Here is a 20,900-nt window from a genome sequence, read left to right on the forward strand (position 1 = left end):
CAAATAAATTGCTCCAACTGGTGTTTCCTGACATTAGTTCCCCTATTTTTAATATATGATATAGCATATTTACATACATACATTTACTAGAAGTCTGTACAATCATTTGTTACTCCCAACTTTTCACCACTTACCCTTAATTTTCTCTGTAAAGAGTCACGGTCATGCTACTCAGTGGTGTCCATCACAGGATCCTCAGTCTTCGTGCCCTGTGTTGGGCACCAAAATGCGGGAGATAGACCACCTATCCAGTACCAGACTGCATCTGAAATAAGGAATGCGGATTAAAAGAAAAAAAGACAAGTACAAAGTTTGGAATTGGAAGGGCAACAGTCTGCTTAACTGAAGCCACGAGTTTATTTTTCATACTCCTTATATCCATGCAGAAACAACCCGGGGTTAATTATCTCATTGTTAAGCAAGCACATTTGACACACATAGCAACTCTATCTTGTGCCAAACCAGACATCCTTGAGAAAATTAAACAACCTGTTTTTCCCGACCTTGCATACTTTCTTGTTCTTGACAGTCTGTTCAAAACATTGTCACAGAAGAAATCAGAAAACACAGACACATAGGTTATGAGAATTCTCAGCCGTTTCAAGGCTGAGCCTTAATGGCCTTCAACACTTAACCCAATATGCTAGGCTAGACCCTACCTCTCCAATGGGGTCTACTGTCCTAGCCACTCATTTTATAACACAGTCAGCCACTGATATTAAAAAAGAAACTTAAGAAAGCTGAGGATGGCCCTCAGATGCCCATCCATGACTTGGAAAACGTGGCATTTAAAGTTTTAATGCCCAAGAAGAACAGGCTGACGGAGCTCACAAAGCCCAAGGCACCAAGGGGCAAGCAGGCAAACCCAAATCTTGATTGCCATCCTAACGTCAGCTGGAGGGAGGGGTCAGAAGAGTTCAGGAAACAACTTCAACAGTAACTCTAACTGCCTGCCGCTGGATCCCTGCTTCACATTCAGCCAGGAAGGGCACTGGGCTAAGCATTGCCCACATTCCCGGCCACCCACTAAGCCTTGTCCATCATATGGTCTAAAGGGCAATTGGAGAAGTGACTGCCACTCAGTGCCTAGCCATGGAGGATCAGTCCCTCCAAACCTTGAACCTCCATTAACACTGCTTGACCTGGCCACCAACGATGACCAACAAAGAAGCTCCTCACTCAGCTACCTCAGTGATCCCCCCCTATGCCATGCCCAGGGTAAACTGATCTGGGGCAGCAGGTAAGCCAGTTTGCTTTTGGTGGACATAGTACAGCTGTCTTGGCCATCCTCCCTTCTTTCTCGGGTCCAACTTCCCCTTCCCTGTTCTCAGTTATGGGAATTGATGGTTGTCCCTCCAAGCCTTTAGTCACTCCACCTTCCATGACATGTTCTTTTTTACCATCCCCCTTAACAGAGCTTGTCAGCATTCATTTGCCTTATCTACAGCTTCTCCTAAAACAGTTCTAAAGCAGACACAGCCAAACTCCCTTAACTTCTCTCTTCCTCAAAGACACACTTATCTCATTCTGCTGCTATCTTTTTAAGCCTGGGCTCCACCCCACAACTCAGAGTTCAACTCTAAATAAACACAAAGTCATACAGAACCTCTGACCACCAACTTTGAGTAAACAAATATTTTACATTAACCCAATTTCTCCCTTATAACTAAACCATTAAACTCCCCATTGGTGGTCACAGCAGCCTTCATGCATTGCAACTAAAACGACCCCAGCAGACCTTTAACTGTGGCTGACACTGAGTTAATATGATTTTCATATTCAGTGAAAAAATTTGAAGGACGTCAAGCTGAGAGTTCCCTGGCAACACGGAGAAGCAACAAAGCATACAAAGTCACTAATTCAAACCAGCCACACCTGCTGGCCCTTTAAACTCTCCCCAATTAATCAAAGCAAACTTTTAATAAACTCAAACTCTCCTCCAGTCTCCACCTTTATATTTACCAAACCCTAGTTAACCTTTCTTTCTCTACACAGAAAAAAGGCAGGGCATAGCAGCTGCAGTCCTGACTCAGCCCCTGGGGCTCACCCACTCTCCGATAGCTTATTTGTCCAAAGAGTTAGATATGACAGTCAGAGGCTGGCAGGTGTGCCTCCAGGTCCTGGTGTCAGCTGCCACCCTTTCTAAAGAAGCTCTCAAACTAACACTAAGAGAGCCTATCCAGACATTATCTACACTGAGTCCTGTCTTACTGTCTCCCAACTGCCTACACAAAATTCCACCTTATGTTTATTGAAAATTCTAAAATGACCCTGCACCAGGCTCCCTCTCTAAACCCAGCAACTCTCTTGTCTCAGTTTCTGGACTCGCCAGAAAATAGCAGTCCCTCCTGCCCGCAAGCGATTGAAGAACTAACACTACCTTGACCTAAACTTTTAAATCAGTCCTATCCTGATCCAGATCTAACTTTGATTGTTGATAACAGTTCTGCATAGACACCCAGGGACAGCAATGAGCTGCCTATGCTGTAGTTTCACCTGATCAGGTCTGATAAGCTGCACATCTCCCAGATGGAACCACTTCTCAGAAAGCAGAACTCATTGCTCTCACTCAAGCACTCTACTTAGCTAAAGAGGAATCCTAACAATCAAAGTGTCCCACATCATAAACAGGAAGTGAATAGCTCTCCCCGCCAACCAACTGAAGATCTGATCCATTAAGTCCATCATTCCCTGCATATAGCGTTCCTTGCTCTTCAGCTCCTACAACCTATGCTTAGTGTCTCAAATCACACAAGTGTCATTCGCACTGGACATTGAGTGGTGCTTACATAGCCCGTACAGGCCTCAGGCCTCTAGAAAAGTTAAAAAGATGAATGGAATCATAAAAGGTCATCTGTCTAAACTAACTGTAAAACTGTACCAATCATAACTAGACCTGCTTCCACTAGCCCTAACTTGAATCCACGCCACTCCTCACTCTCCCTCTTTCCTAAGCCCCTTCAAGTTGATGTAAGGCAGGCCTAATTTACACTACCATCACTGGAAAACTACTTACCCTATATCTCTCTCTTAAAAAGTTTTCTTCGAGAACACACAGACAGATGTCTACCTGCCGCTGATCCTGTGCAACCTGACCTACCTGTAATCAACCTAGAAGACTCTGTTCTACTGAAAACTCTCCATCCTCGACCTCTGCAACCCAAGTAGGAAAAAAAAGCACATCTTCGTCCTGACAACTCCCAGAGCAATCAAAATCCTCAAAGACCCCAATTGGCATCATCAGACTTGGGAATGAATGAAAGATGTCGCCAACCTGACCTTCGATCAGTTTCTTCTCCACTCATACAGTGTGCTGCCAACCAGCCCGGGTCCCAAACCTTCCAACTGTTAACCACTCCCTTCTTCACCCTATCTCAGCAGGAAGCAGGTAAGAGCAAACACTACACCCATTACCACTATTAAGAATTTGGGAAGTTTGGGCCGGGTCCGGAACATGTAGCCACTTCCCCCACCTCTCCTGAAAGAGAGCCTGCTGCATTGTGTGGCCCCTTCTCCCTGCCTCTCAATGTCAGAGCTTGACTGTGCGGTCCCTGCCTCCAGTGTTCCAAGGAGTTTACCTCTCTGCGCCGGGTCTGTACACCCCCTTCCCTCAACATTCCAGGATAATTTATGCACAGACCACATCCTGACTGGGACCCTGCAACTGTAGCAAAACAAAAAGCCTTCCTTCCCCGTATCCACACATACATCCTTGGCTCAAGCCCTATATGTCCCACTGCCTCACTGCTAGGCACGATTTCCCTGACCTAACTCGTTGGGTCTTGGAACCCACCCAGGAGCTCAAGCTACCCCAGTCCATTTCTGCGCTCTCCCTTCCCTCATGGGAGTTCTTCCCCTGCCTTAATAAAGCCATTCTCAACTTTACATTCCTGGCTAAATTCTATCTCTGTTCCTTGCCTCCATCTCCAGTCTCTCAGTATAGCATTAACTAGAGCATCTTGTGGGTGTAAAGACATCCAATTAACACAGACATCATTATCTCCAAACAGATCTTGAAATGTTCATTTTATTTTACACATGACCCCACTTCTCTTCCATTGGTCAATGTCAGCAGAATAATACCCAGGCCTGTTTGACTCAGATTGGCCACTACCAGTCCCTGTCCGCTCACAGTGCCTACTGTGCGGATCTTTATGCATTTATTTTCCTTCTTGGTGATCTGATTTTCCTAGATCCTTGCTTCACACCTGCCATGTTCTGATTATTAGTGAACATTTATAGCCCATTCCCCTCATTTTGAGTTGTGCCCCGTCAGCAAATGAAAGTCCTGAGAGTTTCACTCCATCCATGTCATGATGATCAACGCTGCTTTGAGGAGGGAGCTCTTAATCTTATTCTGAGGGCTCCTCTTCTGGTACTCTCTCTGAGGGGATTCAGCTGAATTCATCTCTTTGCGGATTCATAAGTTCTTCAGAAGTGGGCAATCTTCTCATTCTTCACGATCTGTTCTGTCCAGAAGCTCAGCTTAAACCTGTCCAGGATGGATGACCTCACTGGTATTTGGAATATCACTGTCATCCTGCCAGGCACCACGGATAGAACACATGTTACCACAGTATGAAAACCTGACGAGAGGAATCCTCAACACTGCCCAGGAAGAGCGGGTCCATGGAAAGCACATTTTCAACGAATCAAGGCATGAAGATAATGGACATTTGAAGTAATGGACACCTTGAGAAGTAAAGCCCGAGGCTGTATTGGGCACTCTGCCTATGACAGTAGGGGAGAAGTCAGATATAGCCATTCCATGCTGTTTCCTGCAAAATCATCCTTCACCCCAAACAGCAACAAAACCTTCTCAAAGAATCAGATATTCCTGTGTAATCAAAAAGACCAGCCCTCATAGCCGAATGAGTCCAAGGGGGGCGGTTGCACAGCTGAGGGATCCATTAAAGACACATCAGACAAGATCAAGCATGCCAGGGCTCACTTCTTCCAAAGGAGACCAGAACCAGAACGAGACAGTAATATATTCTCTCACAAGCTTATATTATCTCAGCATGCAAGCCACAGAAAGCACATATGTAACAGGAAGGGATTGTATTAGAGGCATATATGTAACATGAGGAGGATGAGCTAGAGGCATACATGCAATTGGAAGGGGGAGGCACTAGAGACATACATGTGGCAGGATAGCACATACATAACAAGATAGGCGGGTTCTAGACTTAAGATGATGGTCTAACCTTGGTCATCTGAGCTTTCCTCCAGAGAAACAATCTATGATTCTTATCCGAAGGGTGTGGAGTTCCTGAGGATTAGATGGTCTGACTGCTTCTGATGGCTGATAACCATCAGACAAATAGCCTTTAAGCAGTTAACTTTCACGTGTGTGTAGGAGCATCCATGTGCTTGCAAGTAGCACCTTAAAATTGGCATTATTTCCGGGGTACATTGTGGGAATAACTATTACTTAGGAGAATGTGACTGGAATGCAGCTCCAATCCATGAACTTGAAGGTCTCCATCCACAGGAGCCTCCAGACTCCTTAACGTATGAAAGGAGACAATGTGAATGTATCCACTTTCTTCTATGTTATGTTTCCCATATTTCTCCCTTTGTTTTATTTTTTTAATTCAAAGGGACCACTGAGGGGACATAGTCACACACTATATGCCAGAAACCTTCTGACCACCACCAAGAAAATAATGATACAGTCAGGCCAGACTTAGGCGATGGGAAATACTTTAAAACGAGGGCCAGCAATGGAGATCCCCTCATAGAGGGGTTTAGGAGAGGAGATGGGTTAATTAGGGTGTGAGGTAGTACCGATGAAGAACACAGCTTTCCCCCAGATCCTGGATGCTTTCTCCCCCCAACTACCATGATCCGAATTCTACCTTGCAGGCCTGGATAGGACAGAGGCTGTACACTGGTACATATGAGGGCTGGAGGTACAGGGAATCCAGGGTGGATGATACCTTCAGGACCAAGGGTGTGAGGGACGATGCTGGGAGAGTGTAGGGTGAGTGGGTTGGAAAGGGGGAACTGATTACAAGGATCCACATGTGACCTCTTCCCTGGGAGAGGGACAGCAGAGAAGGGGGGAAGGGAGACTCCGGATAGGGCAAGATATGACAAAATAACGATGTATAAATTACCAAGGGCACATAAGGGAGGGGGGAAAGGGGAGGGAGGGGGAAAAAAAGAGGACCTGATGCAAGGGGCTTAAGTGGAGAGCAAATGCCTTGAGAATGATTGGGGCAGGGAATGTATGGATGTGCTTTATACAATTGATGTGTGTATATGTATGGATTGTGATAAGAGTTGTATGAGTCCCTAATAAAATGTAAAAAAAGAAAAGAGGAGAAAAAAATGATTAGGGCAAAGACTGTACAGATGTGCTTTATACAATTGATGTATGTATATGTATGAACTGTGATAAGAATTGTATGAGCCCCAATAAATTGTTAAAAAATATATTAACGATTAATTAAATAAACAAACTATAACCATAAAAAAATAGGGAAAAAAAACGAGGACCAGAGAGTTAAGCACCGCCCCGCCCCACCCCCAAGCATCCTCCCCCCCCCCCCTCACACACACACACATTTGTTTAATTGTGGCAACCCTAGGGGATGATTGAAAATCAAAATGTATTGAAAATCTCCGTTTTTAGCTGACTCGTGCTTAATGGCATATTTCCGTTACGTAATCTATGCAAAAGACATTGATTGAAAATTTCATTTTTTAGCTGATTGACATCTAATGAAATGTTTCCCTTAAATCTCTGCCAATGGTTCCTAATTAAAAGCCTAGTCCTTATATGGATAAGGGGTTAAATAAAAGCTGCAATATTTAGCATCAAATGAAATTGAAAGTCCATAATCTGATCTTCTAGTAAGTGAACAGTCATTGTAGTAGTCCAATCATTTTTGTATAAAAAATTTAAGTTATGATAGAGTCCTAGAACATCTCTCTGGCAACATCAGCAATGGTGGGAATGAGAATGAGACTCAGAAGGCAACAATTCCGTTCTCACGAATCTGTGAGGTCTTCGTGATGCTTTGGCTAACTTCAGGAACAGGAAGCAAGGTCTTTGGGTTGTCTTCTTATACTCCATGTCATGCCATCACCTGGTCCTTCCTTCCTGGGCCTGGCCGAATTTGCCAAGAGGGAATCCATTTACTCACTCTTTTGCCTAAAAGGACCCAAAACACACAGCCCCTCCAAAGGGCAGTTAGCAAACCGGGATCCCAGGCACCATCGTTGTCCTTCTGTTAGGTAGGTAGCTTAGGAACATTGGCATCTCCCTCCCATGCCTGCAAAGGCCCCCATAGAAGAGGTTGGAAAAAATCAGGCAACCATTAAACACCTATGAAGACCCCATACTGAGCATGCTCATACTCAAGCCCTGAGATAGGTGGGAGATACACTTGGGCAGACCAAACAAGGCCCAGGCTCAAGACATCACCCAGATGGGCCTAACAGCCAATGGGGTCAACCAATACCATTAACCACACCTTCCCCCGGCCAGGGGTTGGGCTAGAATAAAAGCAGGGAGCAAGCTCTGGGATGCTCTCTTACCCTGCTCCCAGTCAGAGGCAGGTAGAGGGGGAGGGTCTCCCTTTCCCTGTGCCAACACACATGAGCCTGCTCCAGGCCGGCCTCCTTGGGGCCCACAGCTTCTTGTCCCACATGCTCTCAGCCTGTAGGGATCTTGGGCTTCTGGCCTCCAGGGATCCCCCAAGATCTGCACACGTGGGTGCTCTTTTCCATGTGGTTGTTTGCGCTCAGTTGTGAACCCCGTTGAGACTGTAAAACCCGAAACTTGCCCTGTCCTTCATAATAACCCACTTAGATTACAAAACGGGCTTCCAAGTGAATTATTTCATCGTGCAAAGCTAAGAACCACAGTATTACTGGCTCCAGAAACCTAACACTTACACCAGGTCTCCTCTGCATCAGCTTGGGGGACAGAAAAAAAATTGTTAATAAAGCTAAATTAATCTTGTCATGGACAGAATCACCTTTTGTCTCCCTCCTTCGGTTTAATGATTGATATTTTAGAGGGCTATGTGTCTATTCAACAAGGCTCTTTCCCTGAGGGTTGTAAGGGATGCCTGTCACATGATGAATAGTCCAATCTTGACAAAAACTGCAAAACCTTTTGCTGGTGTAAGCAGGATCATTGTCAGTTCTCAGATGTTTTGGAGTGCCCATCACAGCAAACCAGGACAGTAAATGGCTGATGACATGCTTTGTGGATTTTCCAGTCAATGTGGAAGCCCATAAAAATCCTGAGAAAGTGTCTGTTGTAACATGTACAACTCCTACACATCCTAATGGGATAGGTGAGTGACATGCATTTGCCAGAGTGCATTTGACTGATCTCCACATGGATTAGCTCCATCAGGTCTCTCCCTGAGTGAGGTTTGCTGTCAGTGAATGCACACTCTGACAATTTGTCTGGCTTGGGCCCACGTTAGAAGATACTTTGTCTTAGATGAGCAGCATTGTTGTGCAGATATTGAGACTCAGCTTTGGGGAGTGCAAAAATGTGAATGTCTTTTGAGTTAATTTGTCTGCTTTAACATTTCCAATAGAAATTGGCCCTGGCGGATTGGGTATGGGCCCTTGCTTGCCCAGTAAACAAAGATGGAGGGGGGGGGGGACCTTATTTGTGTTTATAGGATGATGAATAACTTGCCAAAAAGTGTGCCCACCTGGCTTCAGCTTTGCTGTTTCAATGAAAGAACACATCTGTACTGCACACGCTGAATCACTGATCATATTGATAGACTGCTTTACATCTTTGGAAAGGAGAATCAGAGTGAATATTTCTGTTTTCAGAGCAGAGGTGTAGCAAGTTTGACAGGACTGAGAAGAGGGACCCTGATAGGCTGCTATGCTGTTACTGGAGCCATCTGAAAAGTGAATGACGGCCCCCTGAAGGGGCTTGTGGGATGAAACTTTGTTCATGAGCCACAGAGTTTGTTGTAGGAACTTCCTGAGTTTCCCTGGAGGGTAATGATGATCTGGCTTTCCAGAAAATTCAGCTAACACTATTTGGAAAACATGTAGAAAATGACAAAGAGTTTTTTTTTTTAGCTGGATTTGTAAGGCAAAGTTATGATCGATGGACCATACCCACTCAGATGTCAGCCGTGATGCCGGCCCCTTGTGACCTGCTGTGCTATTTGTTTCCATTAAGGCCAAACAACATTAGGGACCTTGTTGTCTAGTTGTAGCCAATCTAGAGGTTTTATCCTCCTGTGCTAGCATGGCAGTGGGGGTGACAGGTGTGCTAAAGACGACAAGATGAATGTTTTTATTTGAATCAACCAGATAAATGATCTTTCCCTAGCTGATGCATTCTTCCCAAAGTATAACTGGAGGTGAACTTCAGGGCTGAGCTCTCTGGGACTATTTAGCTGTGGGTTCCCTTTTAATGTCTCAAACAAGTGTTGGCGCTCTGCTGAGGGGATCTGTTAGGGTTCTCAAGTGGGTAATACCTCGGCTCTTTGCTTCCCGCACTGAAAGAATTCATGCCGAAGCCCGTTTTATAAACCAAGTGGGTTTTGATGAAGGACGGGACAAGTTTTGGGTTTCACAGTCTCACAGGGATTCACAACTGGGCTCAAGCAACCTCATGGAAAAGAGCAGCCACACGTGCGGAACTTGGCATGGTGGGGGGGGGGGGGGAGTTAGGGAAGCCAGAAGCCCAAGAACCCTAAAGGCTAGGAGCTGGTGGGCTCAGAGGCTGTGAGTCCTAAGCAGGCCCAGAGTGGGTGCATGTGTGCCACATGGGGGAAAGAGACCCTCCCCACAACACCTGCATCTGACCAGAAGCAAGGCAAGAGAGTGCAGGGCAATAGAGCATCCCAGAACACACTCCCTGGCATTTTTCTAACCCACACCCTGGCTATGGCTGAAGGTATGGTTGACTCCATTGACTGGGTTAAGCCACCTAGGAGATGTCATGAACCTGGTCTAATTTGGCCTGCCCAGGTGTGCCTCCCACCTGTCTCGGGGGCTTGAGTAGGAGTGTGCTCAGTTTGGGGTCTTCATAGGTGTCTAATGATTACCTGATTTCTTTCCTCTTCTATGGGGGCCTTTGCAATCATGGGAGGGACACCCCCGCCCCCCGTCCCTAAATAGCTGCATGACTGTGCTGGTTTCATAATCTGGTGTCAATTTGAGGATTAAGAGAGAAGGGGTGGAGTCTAGCCTATCAATCAGGTCATAGCCAATGAGACCTTTGTGTGGGCATGGCCTTCTCCTGAGGATTCTGGGAACTCTGGTATTCCTCCCTGGAGGTGGGAGACACTCTCTCTCAGCTGACTCCTTGGGAGACGTTGCAGCTTACAAGAAATATGGAACTACACTAGTGCCCTGAGCTGGAGCAGCCATGTGGAAACCCCTGCCAACACTGGGATACTTACAATATCACTGGATCCAAAAGACTTCCCACCCCCTGGCCTGTGATCTTCCCGAATTTGGCGTCATTGCATGTGTTTCATGAGTATAAAGAGGACTTTATAGATTCATATCAGACATATGGCTAATATTAGACTTATGGACTTGATCTGCACTGGACTGGGATGTTTTCTCAATATTCAATTTTTCTTGCATATCAAGCTCTTTCTTATACACGTATTTCTCTTGTCTACCTAGACTCACACACTAACATTTCCTCACTGAAGGAATATGGACCCAAATCTTTAGGGTCATGGGCAACAACCCCTCTGGCTGCTTCCTTCTATCATAAGGGACATGGCGTGGGGCTTTTTGGTCCACACCCTTCCTACTCTGTTGGGAGGGGTTGTCCCCTTAGGGACCCATGGTGGATGTAGTCGGGGTGATCCAGGAACTGGTGATCCTGGGGTTGGCATTCTTGGCTTAGGGTCATTGGTAACCTGATGACTTCTGGAAGACATAAAGCAGGTGAACAGGTGAGGTAAGGCTGGAGCAAAGCTGCGAGGTAGCAGTGCCCTTGGAAGTGAGGGTTCATGTCACTGGAAGATTGGGAAGAAATCTGAGGACTGACAGGCATGGGTGCCAGTTTACTTTAAACACAGGAATTGTGTGAAAGCATTGACTAGCTTAATGACTGCTGTGGGTCAGAGGTAGGATTTTGGCGGAGCATTTACCCGTCTCGGGGTGTTGGTGAAATGCCATCTTAAAACCATCCAACAGTTCATAGGAGCACTTGTCTGTTTGCTGTTTTTCTGAGGGGTCCGGTTGCAACGGCTTCTATGGTTTCACCTGTGAATGGTGGAGCCAAGTACTTTGCCCTGGAAATGTAATGGCAGTGGGGGTGGAGAGAATTACTGGCAATGAACCCTTCCAGACTGGCTGGAGTGGGGAATTGGGGAAACTGTCCTTCCAGCTTTTGATAAGAACTAGGTCTCCAGGCAGGCACAAGGGTGGCAGCTTTTCCTCCCCTTGGGTCTGGATGTGCCCATACTAATGGAATGCCTCTGGCATTGGCCTGCCCTTGTGGCATATTGCTGTATTAAAGCTCCCCAGAGTCTATAGCTGGCTCCATTATAAGGAAATGTCTCCCATTGAAAATTTCACAAGGGCTTCAACACGCAGGTTGCTGTGGAGCAATTCTGAGACGTAACAGAGCTCTTGGCAGGGAATCTTTCCCGTTCCTCTGAGTTTCTTGTGTCAGTGTCCTGAGGGTTGGCTTTAAGGGTTGGTTAATTCTCTCCCCCGACTGTGGCCTCCGGGCACAGTGGAGATGATAAGTTATTCCTAAGTGTTAACAGACTGCCTGAGCAATTTGGGAGATGAAAGCAGGCCCATTATCACTCTTCAGTGATTTGAGAAGCCCAAATCAAGGAATTCCTTCCTACACTAACCTTTCAGACACTTTATGAGCCTTCTCAGAGTGGGTGGGACATGCTTCAATCCAACCGGTAAATGTACTTATGAACACTAGATGATATTTGAGTCTTTGGACAGCTGGAACCTGGGTGACCTCTGTCCCAGTCTTCACCAGGATAGGATCCTCTGCATTGGGCAAGCTGAACAAGGTGTAAGTCTGGCAGGTGGGACACTGAGAGGTTACTGACTTGATAGTTGAGATAGTTAAAGTTTATTGTGGCAACCTGGCTGATAAACACATGTGGGGTTAATTGAAGGGCGGAGAGATAAATGGTTCGGTGAGCCTCACCTTCCTGGTTCTCGGGTCTCTTGCTTTGTGATGGTCGGACCAGGGTGCAGCTGCCTTAGCCAGTTACCTGCTTCAGCTGGTAAGGCACATTTCCTGCAAGACATCCCTGAGGAGAAGCCACATGGACCTACCCCAATGCATCCCTGGGTGCTCGAGCAGCAGTGTGGAGACCCCTGCCAGTGATGAGATTCTTACACGCTCACTGATTCCACTTTCTTCCTGCTGTCAGCATCATTGCGTGTCTTTTGTGATATTGAGAAGGAATTTGTAGATTGGTGTTCGACATATGGGCTTGTGTTGGAACTATGGGCTTGGGCAGCACTGTGTTAGAATACACTTACCCTTTATACAAAACTTTCTCTTATACATATGAGTTTCTGTGGATTTGTTTCCCTAGTTTACCCAGACTAACACAGTAGTCAAAGTTAAGTTGGCCCCACAGAACTGAGAACCAGGGACAGTCTGCTGCAGCAAGCAGTGGGTCTTTAAGGTCTGGCCCAAGACAGGTTATTAGTAGACAGTAGTTCAGAGCAGGAATGGAGGGGCTGAGAATCCTCCCCAGGATCAGGGAGTAACATAACTGGATTGAGGGTGCTGCAAGTCTGGATGGTGACATCAGGGTAAGAATGATTTGGTACTTTAATAGGTAGCTGTCAGAAATCCAGTTATAGCATTTGATTTGTAGCACTTTGGAGATCCTATGATTAGTCAGGGCCTCTAAAGTTCCTCCTATGGTGATCTTAACTGCTTCTTGAACTAAGAATGCTGGAGCAGCTATTTCACATAGATAAGGTGGCCAGTCAGCTGAGGTAAGCTATTGTGGGACTGGGGTAAGGCTCTATGACTATGTAGATATGTAGCTTAGACAACAGAAGAGTGGCTGGTCATTCAGGGACTACTTGAAAGCTATGAGAGAAGTAAAAATTGACCCAGAGGCACCTTAAGGGTTTCACTAAGTGTTTGACTACAAGTTTTCCTGACACTCCCATGATGGTGCAAGTATGTAGTACCCAGGGATCCAGGGAAGGAGGTAAGGACAGAGTAGGTGGCCCCAGTATCTAGGAGGAAACTTACTGACCTACCTGCCACATCTATGCTCACCCAAGGCTCCAGACCAGTAAGAGCAATCTCCTGATGCTGGCCATCAGGGTCAAGTTGTTTAAATCCTCAGTTAGCAGCTGCACACTGGCCTAAGATCGCCTCCCCTCCTGGGTGTTTCCCATAAGATAGAATTTGTTTACAGTGGTAGCATGACCCATCTGGAGGCCTATTCTTGTTGGGTCACTCCCTTGCCCAGTGACCTGGGTGACAGCACACATGACCCCTGGTGCCTTGTTCAGGGGTCTTGGAAAACTGGGAGGCAGTCGATGGGCATTGGTTAGCAATGGCGGACAGTACCTGTACATGCCTAATGTTCTTCCTTCTTCCCTTCTCTCCTTCTCCTGACCCTGGGCTTCCAGCTCTTTGTCTCTGTTGTAAAAGGCTGCACTGGCACTAGTGACCCTCTCTTCTAGGATAACTCCTTTAGACTTTTGCACTAACTTCTGGAGCTTTTTCCAAATGTCTGGTGTGGCCTGTGTGAGAAATTAGCCTCTGAGTAGGACTTTCCCTTCATATGAGTCTATGTCTACTGTGGTGTTGAAGCAAGCTAGCAAAAGAAACTTCATTTTTTAGCAGCTGAATGACCTGCCTCCTTCCCTCCTCCCATCTCAGAAAGTCCCACTAGAGACTAATTTTAGAATGTACTCTCATGTTCCCAGGTTCAAGACACTACAGCTAGTTTAGACTATTCTTCAACATTTCGTTTGTTTTAATATTGATCCTTTTGATGTTGTAATCTGAGTGGTACAGTTAATCTTGTTATGGTAACCAGGATGTTATAGTTAATTTTGCTATTGTTTCTTTTATGATAAGGAATGTACCTTGTAATACATGCCTGTTCTTCTTGAAGTAAACCAGAATGTTATAATCAATGCTGTACCCTGTAATGCTTCCTAACCCTAAAGAATAATAACATTAATTTGCTCTCTGCTTTAGTCCACCCTTGCTTAAATTTTAGACAAAGGATAAATGAGGTTTTTTGCCTTTAAAGATGAACTGAAATGTGGACTCTGGGCAGCAATCCAAGAATTGCTTTAAGATTCTAGCAGTCTGGTTATAACCGAATAAAGGCTCTTCTGAATTATCAAGACATCATAGTGGCTGTCATTTATTCCATCCCATAACATTTTTATTCCCTGATGGGGAATGCCACTGTGTCTAGATGCCTCCGCCAGCAGCTGCTCCTGGAAGTGTGGGACCTTCTAGGGGAGGCACTCCCTGGTTTCACCAGGGCCCCAGACTCCTACCTTTCCAGTTGAGCATTTACCTGGAGATGCTGGAATTTTGGAATTCGGCCTGAGTCTCCTCTTCCTCTGGAGGTAAGTTTAACTGTGGGACTGGTCTTCTGGTTTGACTTGGGAAGGGGATCGGATGTGGTCCGAACTCTTCCCGGTTGCTTCTCACCAGGACACTGGCTGAGGAATCCGGTAACTTGTTGAGCAGGCAGCTGCTCTTTTCAGACTATCCCTTAACAGGTCAGATGCCTTGAATTGGCAAATGGTTTGGTATCTTGTTGAACTGGCAACAAGTTTGGTGCCTTGTTATGTTTGCAGCTTGTATTTTCAGGCAGTCGCTTAACAAGTTTGGTACTCAGGTTTGGATAGCTATGGCTGTTTGTCTCCCTCTCTTTTTTAATCATTTAATTGGGTCTCATACAACTCTTATCACAACCCATACATACATCAATTGTGTAACGTACACTTATACATTCGTTGCCCTCATCATTCTCAAAATTCGCTTTCCGCTTGGGTTTCTGGAATAAGCTCCTCATTTTCTTTTTTCCCTTCCCCCTCCCTCCCCGCTCCCCCCTCTCTCATGAACCCTTAATAATTTATAAATGATTATTTTATCTTATCTTGCACTGCCCAGCGTCTCCCTTCACCCACTTTTCTGTAGCTCATCCCCCAGAGTGGAGGTTATATGTAGATCCCCGATATCGGTTCCCCTTTTCTATCCCTCTTCCCTCCTATCGCCACTCACACTGCTGGTCCTGAGGGGTTCATCTGTCCTGGATTCCCTGTGTTCCCAGATCCCATATGTACCGCTGTGCATCCTTTGGTCTAACCAGTTTTGCAAGGTAGGATTGGGATCATGATATTTGGGGGGGAGGAAGCGTTTAAGAACTAGAGGAAGGTTGTGAATTTCATTATTGCTACACTGAACCCTGAGTGACTCATCTCCTCCCCACTATCCCTCTGCAAGGGATGTCCAGTTGTCTACAGATGGGCATTGGGTCCCCATCATGCACTCCCCTCATTCACCATGATATGATTTTTCTCCCCCACCTTTGATGCTTGAAACCTGGTCCCCTCGGCCCTTCATGATCGCACATGTGGGTGTGCTGCTTCCATATGGACTTTGTTGCTTCTGGGCTAGATGACCGCTTGTTTACTTTCAAGCCTTTAAGAGCCCAGACGCTATTTCTCCCGATAGCCAGGCACCATCAGCCTTCTTCACCACACTTACTTATGCACACATTTGTCTTCAGCTTTTATGGGCGGAAGGTGATCACACAATGACGGTTTTTGTTCTTTGGTGTCTGCTACCTGATCCCTTCAACACCTTGTGTTCACACAGGCTTGTATGTTTCTTCTCTATGGGCTTTGTTGCTTCTGAGCTAGATGGCCACTTGTTTGCCTTCAAGCCTTTAAGACCCCAGCCTCTATATCTTTTGATAGCCAGGCACCATCAGCTTTCTTCACCACCTTTGCTTATGCACACTTCTGTCTTCAGCGATCATGTCGGGAAGGTGGGTATCATGAAATGACCATGTAGCTGAGCGAGGTGCTCTTGTATTAAGGGATTGCGCGCGAGGAGGCCCAATGTCCACCTGCTACCCTACTACTAAACCTATAAATATATGCACATAGGTCTATTTCCCCCATAATAATAAATATATTTACATATGTACATGTCTGTGTTTAGACTTCTCTGTATGCCCTTTGCCTCCTACTCCTTTCCTCTATTTCTTTATGCTTTCCTTCTGTCCCACTACCATGTCCAGCCTTCATTCTGGTTTCAGTAATTCTTCTCAATTACCTTGCCCTAGGTGACTCCCTACCAGTCCTCCCATCCCCTCCCTGCCACTGGTTTTGAACCACTCGTTGTTCCCTTGTCCCTGGGTTGGCCAACACCTCCTCCCTTCCCCTGCCTCCCACACTCTCATGTCCCTCTGGGACCGTTGGTCCTGTTATTTTCTTCTCACATTGTTTGTCCAGCCTATCTTATTTAGGTGGACCTGCAGATATATTAATATGTACATAAAATTGGGGATGGTTTTGACAGCACCAAAGTGGCACACAATAACATGGCAACGATGCAGCAACACTGACGAGCTAACAACAACAACAAAAAACACTGACATACAAAATTTAAAAGAAGATAAAAAGACAGAAAAAAAGGGAGGAAAAGCCTGTTAATCGTTCAAGGTCTGTTTGTTGACCTTTAGGAATGTTTTCCAGATGAGTCTGATGGGGTGCCACGTCCTGGCCCCAAAGTCCATCCTTTATACTCCCTCAGGATCTTGCTCTGCTTCCCCAACCACTGCATTGCACACCCCCAGTGTTTTGCCTCAGTCTGGTGGGGTCAGCTCAGTCGCACATTCCACATGGTGTCTCCAGCGCTGTCCCATGGGTCAGTGCAGGATGTTGATCTCGCCATGGGGGCGCTATATGGTCCTCTTTGTACATTGGGCCCTCCAAGCCAGACTATCGTCCTCTGAGCTTGGTGGGCCCAGGTGTGCTCCACTCCGTTCTTCCTCCTTCCTTTGCTTCAGCTTCCTTCTGGGTGTGGTGTGGTGGGTCAGTTCCTTCCCCACACCAGACGATCTATTTTCATTTTCTGTGGTACTCCCTTCCATGGTGGGGGTCGGGCTAATTCTGGTTAGGGTCGGGGTATGGTCCAGTCTCTTTGTGGATTCCTCTGCGCATTACGTTGCCCTCCTGGTTTGGCGTGTCATGGTGGGGTCTGTATACACGTTCCAGTTCTGTGGGGACACAACCAATACTCTCCCCCTGGGTGGGTAAATGCCCTGTTCCCCGGTGCCATCAACTCAATTTCTCCCCACCCCGCTTCTCCCTCCACCTGCCCCCTTTCCCCTTCTTTATGTTGGACTCTCATGTACCTTCCTAGGTGTGGCCTGTCCTCCCTCCAACTATCTATGCTTCCACCCGTTTATTGCGAGATAGGTGTTTATTCTTCTATTCCTGGAGTGCTGATTGTACTTACCTCAGGGAATTCATGTTATACCTGTCATTTTGAGTTTGGCTTACATCGCTTAACATGATTTTTTCCTGTTCTTCCCACGAAACGACGTATTTCATGTGATCGTCCATGCTTTTCAGTGCTGCATAGTACTCCATTGTGGGTATGTGCCAGAGCTTACTAATCCACTCATCTATCGATGGAAACTTAGGCTGTTTCCAAGTCTTTGCAATTGTGAATTATGCCGCAATAAACATCGGAGCACAGATGACTGGTCGTGTTTTATTTGTTGCTTCGACCGGGTATATGCTCAGTAGAGGGTTGACTGGGACATAAGGTAGATCAATTTCCATTTTCTTTAAGTAGCTCCAGATTGCTTTCCACAGTGGCTGTACAAATCTACACAACCACCAGCAGAGGAGGAGGGTTCCTACTTCACCACAGCCCCTCCAACACTTTCTGCAATCTGATTTGCTGATTTGGGCTAGCCTCAGGGGTGTTAGGTGGTATCTCATGGTTGTTTTGATTTGCATTTCTCTTGTGGCTAATGGCCTGGAACACTTTCTCATATGCTTATTGGCCATATGGGTCTCCTCCCTAGTGAAAGTTCTTTTCAGTTCTTTTGCCCACTTCCTTAGGGGGTTAACTGTTTTCTTCTTTTTGCAGGTCATGATGGTGTTGCAGATTTTAGTAATGAGCCCTTTTTCCAATGTGTCATTACTAAAAATCCTCTCCCAGTCTGTGGGTTGTCTTGTCACCCTCTTGGTAAAGTCTTTTGAGGTGCACAGGTACTTTATTCTTATTAAATTCCATTTGTTGGTTTTCAGTTCACCTGTTTACCCTTCCCTATTGCAGTGAGCCTATGAGTTCCCTGAGCCAGTGCTCTGAGGTTAGCCCCAATTCCCTCCTTGATGGTCCTGATGGTTTGGGGTTTAACTTCTAGGTCTGTGATTCACCTTGAGTTTATTCTTGTGCATGGGATGTTCCATTGTTTCCAGCACCATTTGTTAAAAAGAGCAAAAGTTTCCCACTTGATGGTTTGGAGACCCTTGTCGAAGATCAGTTGTCTATACACTGATGGTTTTATTCTTGGACTTTCTATTCTTTTCCACTGGTCTGAGTGTCTGTTGTTGTGCCAGTACCATGCTGTATTGACCACTGTAGCTGTGTAATAGGCATTAAAATCGGGTAAGGCAAGTCCTTCTTCTTCTGTGCTAATTCTGGGTTTCATCCCTCTCCATATGAAATTGGTGGTCAGTTTTTCCAATTCTTTGAAGGTTGATGGTATTTAAATTGGTATCGCATTGAACTTGTTAAGTGTTTTAGGTAGGAATGTCATCTTTACTATGTTAAGCCTTCCAGTCCACGAGCAGGAGGATGTTCTACCATTTGTGGAGGTCGCTTTTGGTTTCCTGTAGTAGGGTATGATAGTTTCCCTTGTATAGGTCTTAGTATTTTTTGTTAAATATATTCCTAAGTATTTCGGTTTTTTCTTAGCTACTGTGAAGGGTACTTTCTTCTTAATCCCCTCTTCCATGGTCCTGTCCCAAGTGATTTCAGTTCATCCCATGGGGTCAGCCACACCTCCCAGTGGAGGACCTGAAAAAGCAGAATCCAGAGCCTTGTGGCCCTTCTCCTTCTCAAGCTGCTCCTCAGAGGTCATGCAGCATCCTCTTGCCTTGGGATTCCATGTGTGACTGTGAAGTGTTCTGAGGTGCCTGTGTAAACCTGAAACTTCTTTCACCTTTCATAAAACTCACTTGAATCACAAGCCAATTAGGGTGCAGTGTAGCAATGACGAAACATACAACTTTCCTCTAGTTCCACACCCACTATCATGATCCCAATTCTACCTTACAAATCTGACTAGACTAGAGGTAGGAATTGGAAACACAGGAAATCCAGAATGGATGATCCCTTCAGGACCAGTAGTGATAATGACTCTTTCAATTATGAGTGGGATACTAGATAATATTAAGACATTTCTGTTTAGTCTGTAAGACTTTTTACATTAACATGGTGGTTCTCTCAGTAACATTTATCAGTATAGGGTAAGGAGGTTTCCCTGAGCTCTTATGGGTGAAAGGGCATAAAGTCGAAGATTTGTTTTAAAATACTTTCTCTATTTTCCAAGCAGCACTAGTTGGGTGGATAAGAACAGAAATGTATTGCCTCAGAATTCTAGAAGCTGGGAATCTGAATTGAGGATGTTGACAGGGCCATAAGTCTCTGTCTACTTGAGGGAAAGATTCTTCCAGATTCTGGAAACTCCAAGCATTCTCTGGGGTTCCTTGGCTTACAGGTATATCTTCATATGACATGCGACCTAGACAGCACCTTTGCACTCCTGGGTCCTCACCCAGGAGCAATTGCTTGCTGTCACTGTGTTGTCCAGAGTCATTATAATTCCCACCTTGGGTGGGGGTGGCTTATTTGTTGGGTGTCATGGAGTCATGTGTAGGCCAGCGCAACCCTATGCACACAGAATGAACCACTGCCGTGTCCTGGGCCACCGTCACTATAGTAAGGAGTTGAACTTGGGGATCGGTCAGTTTTGTCATTTCTCTGGGTACAAGAGCCATTCCAAGATCAAACAAGAAGAGCCACTAGAGGAGCAATGGGAAGATCTTTGCCTGCATTTGGGCAAGAAGAAGGGGCTGCCCTGTGCCGGAGACCACAAGACACAACAGAAGAGCTGAGAACTCGGAGGCAGAGTCACGGGCTTCCCAGCCTATGGGGAAAAGTAGAGGCCATGGACTCCTGGGCTGAGAGACTGAGGAGCAGAGACTTGGCTGTTGGCCAAGGGTAGGTGCTGGTCTGGACAAAACCTGTATCCTTAATGTGTGCTCATCCTTACTGATGGCAACCCGTTAACTTCCCTAACAAGCTTCCCCTCATCTTGAGTACCGTCTATGTGTTCTGTGTGGTCATTGCAATGGATTATTGAACCGAGTAGAGAAGTAGATGCTGTGTAGGGGTGATCCCCCAAAACTGCTCTCCCAATGGTCCTGGGGTTTCTCCCTGTGCCTGAGACGGTGCTTACACGTGTTTTTATCTTTCAGCAGACCCAATGGCCAAGGAAAGAGATGGAGTGAATCGGTTTACAGTTGTCATGAAGACCAAAACTCAATTTCACATTAATAGCACAGCAGACAAGACTCCCAGCAAAATGGGATGATCCTCACAGACACAGAGGTCATAATTATCATCCATCACATGAGGAATGATGGCCGGAATGGCATGTTCACCGACTACATCTCAGGTTGCAGTTTCATAGATGCTGGGCATCTCTTGCTTTTAAAGTCTTTTCATGGAGAATAATTCACAGAGTTGAAAACTGACCCTTGAAAACTGCACAGCGGTGGCTTTCCCCGTATTCACAAAGCTATGTGAGTGAATAGATATAGTTCTATGCTCCCCACCCCTCCAGATGACTATGCCCGACTCTTAG

Source organism: Tenrec ecaudatus, chromosome 18 (genome assembly GCF_050624435.1).
Source record: "Tenrec ecaudatus isolate mTenEca1 chromosome 18, mTenEca1.hap1, whole genome shotgun sequence".
Classification (NCBI taxonomy): domain Eukaryota; kingdom Metazoa; phylum Chordata; class Mammalia; order Afrosoricida; family Tenrecidae; genus Tenrec; species Tenrec ecaudatus.